This window comes from Mustela nigripes, chromosome 2 (assembly GCF_022355385.1).
Source record: "Mustela nigripes isolate SB6536 chromosome 2, MUSNIG.SB6536, whole genome shotgun sequence".
In the NCBI taxonomy this organism is placed as follows: domain Eukaryota; kingdom Metazoa; phylum Chordata; class Mammalia; order Carnivora; family Mustelidae; genus Mustela; species Mustela nigripes.
In genome coordinates, this window is record NC_081558.1 from 158,306,489 (window position 1) to 158,319,766 (window position 13,278).

The window sequence follows — 13,278 nt, forward strand, 5'->3', positions numbered from 1 at the left end:
TAAGGGATTAATGTCGATCCAAAAACATCAGTACGATATTCAAAGTTAATGCATCATACATTCTAAATTTCTATTGCACAAAGTTTGCTGATTTTCCCTTTCCTTTCAGTCTCTATGAAAAAAAAAGTTTTGAAAATCCTAGGAGCAGATACTACATGTTTATCTCATTTTATGTGATGAGTGATTTTGTAAATCTATTCATAATTTAAATGCTCTAGGAGAATCTATTCTCAAGGGAATTTTATTGTGGATCATTATGTAAAGCAAAAATCACTTTTAAGGTGCATATTACTCCCTATTTCAATATGGGAACTTTCTGATTTACAAGAGTTATTTAAGTGCCCAGAGAAACATATCCTTTTATTATGTTCCTAAGGAGATATAGCCTGGGCATACCACAAAACTGTGAGGGAGTAAATTGCAAAAACTAACTTGATTCACTTAAGTATTTGAACCTGTTTAGAGAGATTGCTTAGCTGCTGTTTGGTATGAGATTAAGTCTAGGTGGTTTGGGATGAGTTTATTCTAGCTCCGTCCAGCTCCAAATTTTCTAGCAACTATGAACCACGAAATGCTAGCTCTTTTCATTGTGTGGTTTCTCTAAGCTCTGTAAAGTCATGCAGAATTCTTAATCTCCTAAGGGCGAAGTATTTCACCCTCATACTCATTCTCCATCCACCTCCCAGTTCTCATGATTGGTAGAAATTACTAACCTATAGAATTTTTAGACTTTTTAGAGGTATAGTGGAACAGGCAGTTGAAGATTTCCTATTCACATGTAACCATCATGGAAACTTCCATTCAATGGCAGTTTGGACCTCCCCCACCCACCCATACACACACCCCTGCAACTGGCTTCCAAATCTTGCATTACAAGAAATAGAATTAGGCAATGGTTATTTGCTGAAGGAATATCATAAGTTTTTTATGCTCACTATATAAAAGAGATCATAAATTATACCACCCAAACTTGATACTTCTGAGGGTAGAAGGGGACATGCTAGAGGTTAAGCAACAGGCATAAATGAGATCTGGTGTTTTAGCTGGGACTACCTCCACGGCTTACCCTTTCCCAAACTCCATTGGCACAATAGACCTACCCGGCCAGGCCAAACCATGAAAACTCACAGCTTCCTGCTGAAATAGGCTGACTTGATGATGGAATAGAACATGAAAAACCACATGTCCCTAGGTGTCACAAACAGCAGCAATCTCAGTGGCAAATAAACAGGGAAGATAAACATTACAACTAGCCTGAAGTTGTAATTCAGATAGAGGCAAGCAGTAGACTGGCCAATTGCCAGAACTTTAACAGGGAGAATTGGAAAAGGAGACTGCTATAGTAGGCATTGAAAAGCACATATCCCTGGTAGTTTGGAAGTCTGCACATACTCCAGGAAAGACCAGAGAGGGTCCAAGTTATTACATGCCCAAGGCTAACCCTAAGACCTTGTGCAAAGTGGAGAGAAGAGTGATTCCAGTGAAAAGTAAGAGCCAAGGAAAACATGTAAAGTGCCTGAACTTTGAATGCATTTCCAACCCATACACATATATCAGCAAAGGAGTTAGCTTATTGCCCTCAAGGTGTTTGAGTACAACTCCAGACCAATCATTAGATGTTAACTGCAAACTGTGCTGACACAGAGGCAATTATTTAACTAAAAAATAAAATTAGGAATTATAAAAACTGACCAGAGATATCAGTAGCTACACAGCATGAAGGAGATAGACCCCACAGAATTAGATTGGTAAATCACCAAACAAATTAGTAGTAATAACAGCAGCTATCTCCTGGAGGGAAAAATCAGGAGCCAGAGTTGCTATAATGTATTGTATAAAGTGTCAACTTGCAAGGAAAAAATCCATAAGACATGTAAAGAAATAGGAGTATGACCGATAGAAAAGCAGTCAGTGGAAACTGTCTCTAGGTTGGATGAGGAAGAGCAGATGTCAAAGACTTGAAAGCAGCTATTATAAATATATTCAAATAACTAAAGGAAACTATGTTAAATAATTAAATAAACTATTAATACAATTTTAAAATAAAGAGAATCAATATAAAGATAGAAATTATTTTTTAAAGATTTTATTTATTTATTTGACAGAGATCATAAGCAGGCAGAGAGAGAGGAAGGGAAGCAGGCTCCCTGTGGAGTAGAGGGACAGGACTCCATTCCAGGACCCTGGGACCATAACCCGAGCCGAAGGCAGAGGCTTTAACCCAAGAAACAAATTCTGGAGTTCAAAACACAATAACTAAAATGAAAAATATTCTAGAGGGACTCGAGCAAATTTGAGATGGGAAAACAAAGAATCAGTGAACTTGAAGTAAATCAATAGAAATTACCTAATCTCAAAAACAAAACAAAAAAAAAAGAAGAAATAGAGCTTCAGAGATCTGAAATACCATCAAGCATACTAACATGTGAATAACAGAAAAGGAGATAAGAATAAAATGAAAGGATGGAAAAAAAGATATTTGAAGTAATAATAGCCCCAAACTTGCCAAATATGATGAATAACATTAATCTACACATCTGAGAAGCTCAACAAATTCCAGGTATGAAAAATGCAAAAGGATCCATTCATAGACACATTCTAGTCAAACTTTGAAAGACAAAGAAAATGATAAATTCTTGAAAGCACCAAGAGGAAAAAAGACTCATTCAATATAGGAAACAACATTCTGATTAACATTTGACTTCTTATCAGAAACTTAAAAGTCAAGTCAAAAGGCAGAGGATCAACCTATTCAAAGTGCTGAAGGAAAAAGATTTTTAAAGTGACCATCAAGAATTTTTATTTTTAGCAAAACTGTTCTTCAAAAATGAAAATGAAATATTATATTAATTAATTTATATATTCATTTATATTCATAAACAAAGTCTGAAGCGGCTTGTTGCTAGCAGACCTGCCTTCCAAGAAATACTAAAGGAAATCGTTTAGATTGAAAGGAAATGACAACAGTAACTAAAATCCACCCAAGCAAATAATTTGCACTTATAATATTATTACATAGATAAATATAGATATGGTATAAATATATAACAAAATTCAATTCAAGAAAAAGGAAGAAAATAATAAAGATTAAGCCAGAAATCAATGAAATAGAAAACAATAAAATGGTAGAGAAAAATCAATGAAAACAAAAGCTGATTCTTTGCACAGACCGATAAAATTGACAGATGTGTAGATAGAATGACCAAGGAAAAAGTAGAGAAGATAACAGATTACCGAAATAAGGAATAGAAGTGGGACATCACTACCAACTCTATAGAAATTAAAAAGATTAAAAGTCAATACTATGAATCAATAAATTCCTAAGACAACTTACTAAAATTATCTAATTACTGGAAATGCGCAAATTACTGAAACTGATTCAAGAAGAAATAGAGAATCTGAATAGATCTATAATAGCAAAGAGATGGAATTTTTGATTAAGTCATCCCACAAAGAAACCTCTAGATGCAGATATCTTCACTGCATCCTATCCATTATTTAAAGAAAAACAATACCAGTATTTCACAAACTCTTTCAGAAAATAGGAGAAGGAACATTTTTTTTAAGTTCATTCTATGACAATAATATTATACTGAGACCAAAGCCAGACAAACGTATTTAAGAAATCATTATCCCTCATGATATAGACACCAAAGTCCTCAACAAAATATTCACAAATCAAATATAGCAACCCGAGCAAGTAGGATTTATCCTAAGGATGCAAATTTGGTAAACATTAATTAATTAATTAATGCAATATACCATATTAGTACAATAAAGGAAAGAACCCTGTGACTATTGCAGTAGGTACACAAAAAGCGTTTGAGAAAATTCACCATCTTTGACAATAACTTTCAACAAACTAGAACTAGAAGAGGACTTCTGTAACCTGATAAAGAGCATCTATGCAAGATCTACAACTAACATCATACTTAATGATGAAAGACTAGCTGGTTTAACCCTGAGTTTGGGAATAAGGCATGGTTGTTAGATCTCACCTCTTCTATTCAGCATTATACCAGGGTGTCTGTCCAGAAAGATGAAAATAAATAAATAAATATAAAGAAAAAGAGAGGAAAGAAAGCAAGAAAAGGAAAGAAAAAACAGACGGAAAAGAAAGAAATCAAAGGCATTTAGATTAGAAGGTAAAAAGTTATCACTTTTTGTTTTCAGAAAATAAGTTATGTAGAAAGGCTGAAGGAATGCATTCATACACACAAATAAATGACTTCCGCAAGTTTTCAAATTTTATTTTGTAATTATAACAAAAAATTATATAATATTATAATACCAAATATGTGTTATTTTATAATTATATGAATTTTAATTTTATTTCTATATACTAACAGTGAACAATGAAATTTAAAAAAAATTCTATTCACAATAGCATCAAAAAGAATAAAGGCATTTTTGTAGAAACTGACAAGCTGATTATAAGAAAATGCAAAGAATCCAGAACAGTGAAAATAATTCTGGAAAGAAAAACAAAATTAGATGAACTATACCACTAATTTTAAGGAAGAGTATAGTACTATCATATAAATCAATGTAATGAAATTGTAAATTCAGAAAATTAACCTTTATGTTTTTGGTCAATTGATTTTGACAAAGGTTCCAAAGCAATTTGATAGGGTAAGAAATAGTTTTTTGTTGTTGTTCTCAGTAAATAATATTAGGACAATTGGTGCTAGGACTATATGAAATATAAATGAATATTCGTGGTACTAGAGCTATATGAAAAAAATAACTTTCTAGCCTTATGTCAAACCATACATAAAGATTAATTCAAAATGGATCATGGACCTAAATGTAAGAGCTAAAACTTAAGACTTCTGTAAGGAAACACGAGAAGAATCTTCATAACCTTGAGCTACACAGGGTTCTTAGATATGGCACCATGATACAAAAATTAAAAACATAATGATTTGTATTTTAATAAAATTTAAAACCTTAATACTCTAAGAGATACCACTAAAGAAATAAAAAGTGGGAGAAAATTTGCAAGATTTTTTGTTTGTTTTGTTTTATTTAATTTTAGACAGAGAGAGATTATGAGGGTGATCAGGAGGAGGGGCAGAGAAAGAAGAAGAGGGAGAGAAGCAGATTCCCTACTGAGCAGGGAGCCCAACGTGGGGCTTGACCTCATGACCTTGACTTGAGCTGAAAACAAGAGTCAGTCGCTTAACTAACTGTGCCACTCAGGTGCCCCTGCAAGATTTATTATTTGCAAATATATATCTGATAAAGGGTCTTTGTCCTCATAATACATAAAGTATTATTCAATAACAAAAAGACACCCAATTAAAAATTGGGCAAAATTTTTGAATAAATATTTTAACAAAGAAGATATAAGAATCACTAATAAGAATGTGAAAAGATGCTCAATATCATCAATCCTTTAAAAAATTATGTTAAAACCACAGAGAGATACTGCTTTATGCTAACTAGAGTGAATACAATAAAAGTACGCATGCAATAACAAGTATTAGTGAGGATGCTGAGAAATTGGAACCCTCATACATTGCTGGTTGAAATTTAAAATGGTACAGCCACTTTAGAAAATAGCTTAGCAGTTCTTAAAAGTTAAAATAAACTAGGGCACCTGGGTGGCACAGTTGGCTAAGCCTCTAACTCTTGGTTTTAGCTCAGGTAGTGAGATCAAGCCCCTTATTGGGCTCTGCACTCTGTGTGGAGTCTGCTTGGGATTTTCTCTCCCTCTGCTCCTGCCTCTCTCTCTCTCTCTCAAAATAAATAAATAAATCTTTGAAAAATATTTTTTAAAAAAGTTAAAATAAACTTACCATGATTTATGACCCAGAAATTTCATTTCTAGATATCTACTCAAGAGAAGTAAGAACATGTGTCCACACATGGACTTGTATATATTTCAGTGTTCAGAACAGAATTATTCATAATAGTCAAAAAATAAAAACAATGCATATGTTCATCAACTAATAAGTGGATAAACAAAATGTGGTACATCCACACAATGGAAGACCATTTGTCCATAAAAGGGAACAGAGTACTGCTACATACCACAACATAGATGAATCTGAAAAACATCATGATAAGCCACATGCATACACCACATATTGTATGATTGCTTTTATATGAAATGTCAAGAAAAAGTAAATGTTTAGAGACAGAAAGCTGATGAGTTATTGTCTGGGATTGGGATAAGAGTGGGTTGACTACCGAAGGACATGAAAGATCTTTCTCGGGTGACAAAAATGTTCTAAAACTGGTGATGATCACTCTAATTTTTTTTTTTAAGATTTTATTTATTTATTTGACAGACAAGAGATCACACCTAGGCAGAGAGGCAGGCAGAGAGAGAGGGAGGGGGAAGCAGGCTCCCTGCTGAGCAGAGAGCCTAATGCTGGGCTCTATCCCAGGACTCTGGGATCATGACCTGAACGGAAGGCAGAGGCTTTAACCCACTGAGCCACCCAGGCACCACTGATCACTCTAAATTTATTTAAAATTCTTAAGTTGTACACATAAAAGGGTGAATTTCATGTTATGTAAATTATACCTTAATAGACTGTTAAAAGGGAAATTATGCTAATTTAAACTGAGAAAACCCTGGCAGACACTCCCTTAAACAAATGACCAAGATTAACGTCCCCAGTGATAAGTATATCAAGCACGCCCTGATATGGTGTTACAAGAAGAGCTCTTCATTCATTTTCATTCTTTGCTAAAACTATAATCCCAATCTAATAATGAATAACATCAGATGAATCCAAATTATTATTTAGATTAGTACAAAAAATATCTGACCACTACTCTTAAAAACTATCAGCGTCATAAAAAACAAGAAAAGACTGAGAAATTGTCACAAATCAGAAAAGAGTTAGGAGAAATGGCAACTAAACACAATGTGGTACCCTAGAATATAGAGTGAAGGTATTAGCAGAAAAACTGGTAACATCTATATAAAGTATGTAGTTAATAGTATTGTATCAATGTTCATTTCTTCCTTTGACAAATTTACCATCATTCCATAAGATGTTAATGTTTGGTAGTGAAAAAAATACAGGAATTCTCTTTACTAACTTTACAACTTTCAATAAATGTGAAGTTGTCCCAAAATAAAAAGTAATTTTTTTAAAAATGAGGGATTTATCAGTTAAAAGAATTATGATTTAAATGTAATGTTTGGATCTTACTTAGATCCCGATTCATACTAACCAGCTATAAAAATGAACAAAGAACAAAAAGAATTCAAAAGTCAATCATTTGACCCAAGATATTTAATAATATTAAATAATTGGTATTATTTTTGATGTGGGAGATGATACTATGATTTTCAGAGGCCAATACTTTTTAGTATTACATACTAACATATTTGTGGGTAGAATGATAGAGCTGGAATTATGTTTGAAATGAGCTAGTGGAAGAGAAAGTGGGTGACTGTAGATTTAAAAAAAAAGATGGCCTGTGGATGATAAGTACCTGGTAGCTCATTTACTCTGCTTTCTACTCTTGTACTTGTTTTAGATTTTCCATAGTAAATTTTTTTAAGTGAAAAAAAAATGACTAAAAGAAATAATTAAAATATTATGATTTCACTCTACACTGACCACAGACAGGGCTTGTCTCTTAAAAATCATCTGAGCAATATCAGAATGAACAAATTATAAGAGAAGTGAGGGAACTCTCAAAAACAATCTGGGTAAGATAAAATCGATGCTGAATAGTTGGGAGAACATTAAGAGAAATACCTAAATTACCATAGACTTCCTAAACTAGAATGCTTTGTTGTTCTTTTCTTGAAGTTTTGTGACCTGGTGATATCTAAAACTCCTATGCATGTGAGGATTTAAAAAAAAAAAGGAGAGTGTGGACTGTAGCAGCCCTATGTTACTAGTCAGTGTTACGATCTATAGTTCCTCACCCCCCTTCAGTTTTCTTTATTGTCTGGGGCTTTGTTTTTTGGACTTGTGAGTTACAGGATAGGTTACTGTAATATAATGCATTTGCCACTTCTCTGGAAAGCCATTCAGAATCTCTAACTAGTGCAGAATGTACAACTCTTTTGCTAAAGGGTCTCTGCCAAGAGAAGCATTCTTCCGGGCTTTGTAATTTGCATTGATTACTGACTGAGCTGTTTCCCAGTGCATCACTGGGTGTTGAGTGTAATCTATAAAGCCTTACATAGTTTTGTCCTGATTAAAGAAGTCTGACACTGGTGGTTAATTATAATAATGACCAAGATTGATCCGGGTGACCTTAAAAAAATTTTAACAGATTTTGGGACCTGAAATGTCAAGAGCAAGTTATTCTTATTGATCACACACACTCTGGAAATCTACTGTTTTAAAGGTGGGTACAGTGTACCGTACTGAACTTGTAAAAAACAGGAAGTTGAAAAGTAGAGAGAATTGCCAAAAATGTTCTAGCCCTGACTTTGTGCTCCCTAATCTAATCCGACATGCCTTGAAAATATTTCACTTCCTTGATGACCATTTTTCCAGTTTCTATCCAATACTGACCCCCACTACATAGTGACAGAGTTAATGATTATCTCATGAGGCAGATATGAATAGGAACAGTATTCATATCAAAGACAACTGGTCCCACTTCCAGGTCCATCTTTGGGCCAAGATATGTAGTCGCCAACAGTGAGTTGGCGACTGTATTTTTTGAGTCCTGGCGCAAAGTAAGATCCATCTGTTTTGCCCAGCCGTTTGCCTGAGTGCCACAAAATGGTCCTGTTATTAGTCTTATTTGTGGTCCTATTTGAGGTTAGGGGATAATATAAATAAACTTCAGTCCTCCTTGTGATGAATGTAGCATGGGAATTAAAAGTGGTGGTGTTGGTAGTGGTAAGTGATGTTGCGTCTCTATTTTCTCAATTGCTCTGTTTTCTTTGGATTGGGAAACAGACATTTAAGAATGAGTTTGTCATCTGGAAGGATAGTTGTGACCAAGTTTCCCTCAACAGGATACAAGATGTTATTTTTGAGCTTCATTACCCTCACCAAGGGGAAAAAAAGAGAGGGAAAAAAATAAGGAAGAAAGCGAAAGTAAAGAAGAAACATGCAGGAAAAAGAAGTGAGGAGAAAGGTCAAAGAGGATGAGGGATACATGACGAGACAAGAACGTAACAGAGCAGACTGCCTGTTCATAGAAATTACTTGATTATTTTGAATGGATAGTTCCGTTAACTCAACATCTGGTGAATTGAGGGAAAGAAAATCCGACTGATCAAACTGAACTTCTAGTTGTCAGTTAAATAGTTTATATATAAATATGCAGCCTAGTTTCCATCCCATTTCCCTGTATGAACTAGATAGTGAATCAGTTTTTCACTAACCATATTTGAGCGGTGAGTAGAACAATACCAATCGGTGATTCAGATTTATGTAGAGGTGGGCAGTTTTTGTATTTCTGACTTGTTTATTGGGGATTATTGTTATCCATATAATTTCTGAGCATGAGTTATTTTTGTCAGTTTCATTTATGAATGTTTTGTTACCTTATAAGGAAATATGTGCACTCCCCTCCTCTCATTCAGTTGTCCCTGGTGACGCCTCCATAATTTCTGTCTTTACACTGGTGCATTTTTAGTCTAATTCAAGCATGTGAGAAGCAGGGGAAAAGTTTAGTTAGTCAATGTCAGTGATTTTTTTTCTGATCCATTCATGGATGGATTTAGTGAATCTGTACCAGTTTGCATTTAAAATCTATATATATCGAATAGACACAATACCTAAAATATTCTTCCCTATACTAGAAGGGAAAAAGAAAATAGAATTCATAAGTCAGATGAGATGCATTTTCTAATAATAGATGCAATTTCAAGGGTGATTTATGATCATGCTCTCATATATGAAGATATTAAAATATTACCTTACATTCATGTGAAGGTGGACATAAACACACCACATTTAGTGCTACAAATATATTAAAAAAATGTACTACTGTGTTGTGAAGTAAAAGAAAGATAATTGTATTATCTTCATTTTACACGAGAAAGCTATATTTTTCTAAATCCTGTAGTGTCAGTTATCTAAAGCTAAAAATAGGGATGACTTAATCTAGTCTGTTTTTTTTTTAAACTGTTATCTTATTTAGAGATGGTGCTGTATGAAGAAAGAAGGGATTGAAAAAATAGTGTGACATTTTAAGCCCAAATATTTATGACATAGTTGGAGATTTTAATGCCTGGACTCTTAATTTGAAGATTAAAAATACATATTAAAAAATGTGGTTCAGTTATTTAAAACCACGGAACCAATTCAAATCCTGATGGTCTTCTCATGCTGCTTCACACCGCAGCGGCAGCAACTGATAAGATGTATGTAGATATGATGTGGTATCCGGCATGCTAAGCCCACCATACATTGCAATGGGCATTCTGTATTGCTAAATACGTTCATTTACCTCTGCTTCACCATCTGCCCCACCACCAATGCAGCCACTTAAAAGTAGTAGATCTAACATTTTTTTTCCAGTTCTATTTGAAGTCATAATTTCCCTTCAACATGTATATTCAGATAATAGATTTTATTCTTTATTATCTAAAATTAACATTTTATGTAATCTTTAGGCTGTGAAATTGTTGTTGAGGAGTTTTTAAAAATCAGATAGAATTTAGCTGAAATTCAGAGGCATTGAGCTTCTAGTCATATCATTATGAAGTCCTAAACAGGGAGGCATATTTTGTTTTTCAGAATTGCTTTTTTTTTTTCCTCTTTAGATCCTTTTCTTTTTATTAAAAAAAAACTCAGGAAAAAGGTTTTTTTTTTTTTTTTCCTTAACAGAAAAAAAAAAAAAAAAAGCCACGCTTGACTGATAATGCATTGCTTTGGATGGTGAAACATTATGAAAGTTTAATTTTTAATTAAATCTGAAATACCAATTATAACTGAAAGAGATTTTAACCTGTTTCTTTTCAGACTGCCTGAAGTTACATTTAGAGACTGAAATCACTGCACCTTAAAAACAAAAGACTGAGCTGCACTGCATTCCTGTAAGTGAAAGCTTCCTGTACCTTCTTCCTCTGTGATTTTGTGACCAACCCAAGAAAAGACAAAAACATTGGTAACATAGTAACCAGGCATGAGTAAAAATTTGAATATCCCTGAAGAAATATATGTTTAAATGATTTCCTTCTATAAAAAAAGAAAATTTGTTGGGCTCAATGTTCAGTATGTCTTTTTTATTCAACCTAAATTGTGAATCTTTTTTTTTTTTTTTTGCCTGGTTTGAATTGCATTAGGGAGGGTGTCACCCACTGTGCATCCGCACAGTGACATACACCGTGACAGGAGGGATTCTCACATTTTTTGTTCAAGTCTCATTGAAGGTAATGGATTTCTTATGGAATCAAAGTAGATTCCTGTTTCCTTTGTGATGTCATTAGAAATTTTTAGCCTTTAGTGTCAATGGAAATGGAGAGAAAAAAGTTCATGATGACATCACAAGATTCTGTTGCCTTGAGGACTTTGGGCAAAACTAAGTAAAATGCATAATTCCCTTGTGTGCCTGTGTTCCCCATTCTGCTATGAAGCAGTCAAAATAGCACATCTTATGTCTTCCCGTGAGCTACAAGGCTGTCTCTCAGAGCCCCATTGTTCCATAAATGCATGTCAGAGTCTACCACAGTCTGGTCTACCCTTATTTAGCTGCTGTTTTGTCAATGTACTTGGAAGAACAATTAACACTTGGGATTTCAATGTCTGAATAACAGGCAGTGAATAGAACCCGAGCATATAAAAGATTCAGACGCCCAGGGTAAGAAAACAGAAGCTTATAGTTGGTGGGGGAAAAAAGAAAAGCATTTTAATGCTGCACTCAAAGGTTGTGAAATACTATGAGAAAAGTCAATCTTTTTTATTTTTTAATTTTAGATTAAAATGTATGTTTTGGTAATGAAATCCAGAAGGTTATGATGTCTTCCTAAGTTTTGCAGTTTAATGTGTTGCAAGGTCTTTCCTTAGAGAGTCTTAAAACACTGAAATAACACCCATCTCCTTGAGTCATTGTTGGAAGGCCAAATGCAGGGTCTACTGCGTCGTGGTTTTCAGAGTGCCACCGTGTCTGTCCCACAGAGTGCATTAAAGGTGATTCACTTTCTTCCATTTTCACTTTGATTCACTATACTCTTTCATTATTGGCTATAGTGCTTATGTGTTGACTGCAGATAGTCCAGAAATTAAGCGTCTCTACGTATGGTCTGAATTTCTGCTAGGTCCATTTTTTGGTGGGAGGAGAGAGATGATGCATGGATAGAGCAAAATCACCTCACCATCAGTGTATCTGATAAATGGAAAGGGAGCTTATTCATGGTGCTCACTGAGCACAGTGCTTGACTGGTATGAGGGAATAAATGACGTTTATTGTTGCTTTTGTCATAACTACAACAGTTCAAAGGTCTCCAAAAGCAGGGTCTGTTTCTTACTCATTTTTTTTTATTAAAGATTTTATTTGCTTATTTGACAGACAGAGATCACAAATAGGCAGAGGCAGGCAGAGAGAGAGGAGGAAGCAGGCTCCCCGCTGAGCAGAGAGCTTGATGCTGGGGCTCCATCCCAGGACCCTGAGATCATGACCTGAGCTGAAGGCAGAGGCTTTAATCCACTGAGCCACCCAGACGCCCATCTGACTTGTTTTTTTTTAATCTCCAGTGCTTAGCATAATAATAGTAATGAAGAGATGGTTACTGTTATTAATACAATTACAAAATGTGTTAATAAACTTTAGGATTTATTTTGTCAGAGAATATATATTGTGAAGAGGGGTTGAATAAAGTTTTTGACAGTCAGAAAGACAATTTTATTTTATTTTTTAAAATTTTTTTTAAATTTTTTTTATTTAATTGACCCAGAGATCACAATAGGCAGAGAGGCAGGCAGAGAGAGTGGGGGAAGCGGACTCCTTGCTGAGCAGAGAGCCCGGTGCAGACCTCAATCCCAGAACCCTGAGATCATGGCCTGAGCTGAAGGCAGAGGCTTAACCCACTGAGCTACCCAGGCTCCCCAGAAAGACAATTTTAAAGGAATTTGTCAAAGCAAACCAACTGTCCAGCATATCACATTAGGCGTCCATCTCTTAGTATTTCTCCTAATTGACTTTACACTTCTTTTTCATCACCATGATGAGGAGGGCCTAGTCATATCATATCCTTTTCTCCGTGAAATCATCTCCAATAGTTTTCCATTTAATTTGCGTGTCTTAGATCCCATACTTTGGAGTTGTCTCCAGAGATAAACCTACCTGACTCCAGGATGGGCTCTTCACCTGTTGGTTTAATTGCCATGCAGTGAA

The 13,278-nt window shown here is 34.6% G+C and overlaps 1 protein-coding gene across 16 annotated transcripts in view; it reads left to right on the top strand.

The window, feature by feature from the left end:
• Positions 1-13,278, top strand: part of ZBTB20 (zinc finger and BTB domain containing 20) — an 805,287-nt gene that overhangs the window by 322,325 nt on the left and 469,684 nt on the right. For all 16 annotated transcript variants that reach the window (XM_059391916.1, XM_059391918.1, XM_059391915.1 and 13 more), the window contains one exon: positions 10,908-10,981. The gene's annotated coding sequence lies outside the window, so the exon portion shown is untranslated. The remainder of the gene's footprint in view (positions 1-10,907; positions 10,982-13,278) is intronic.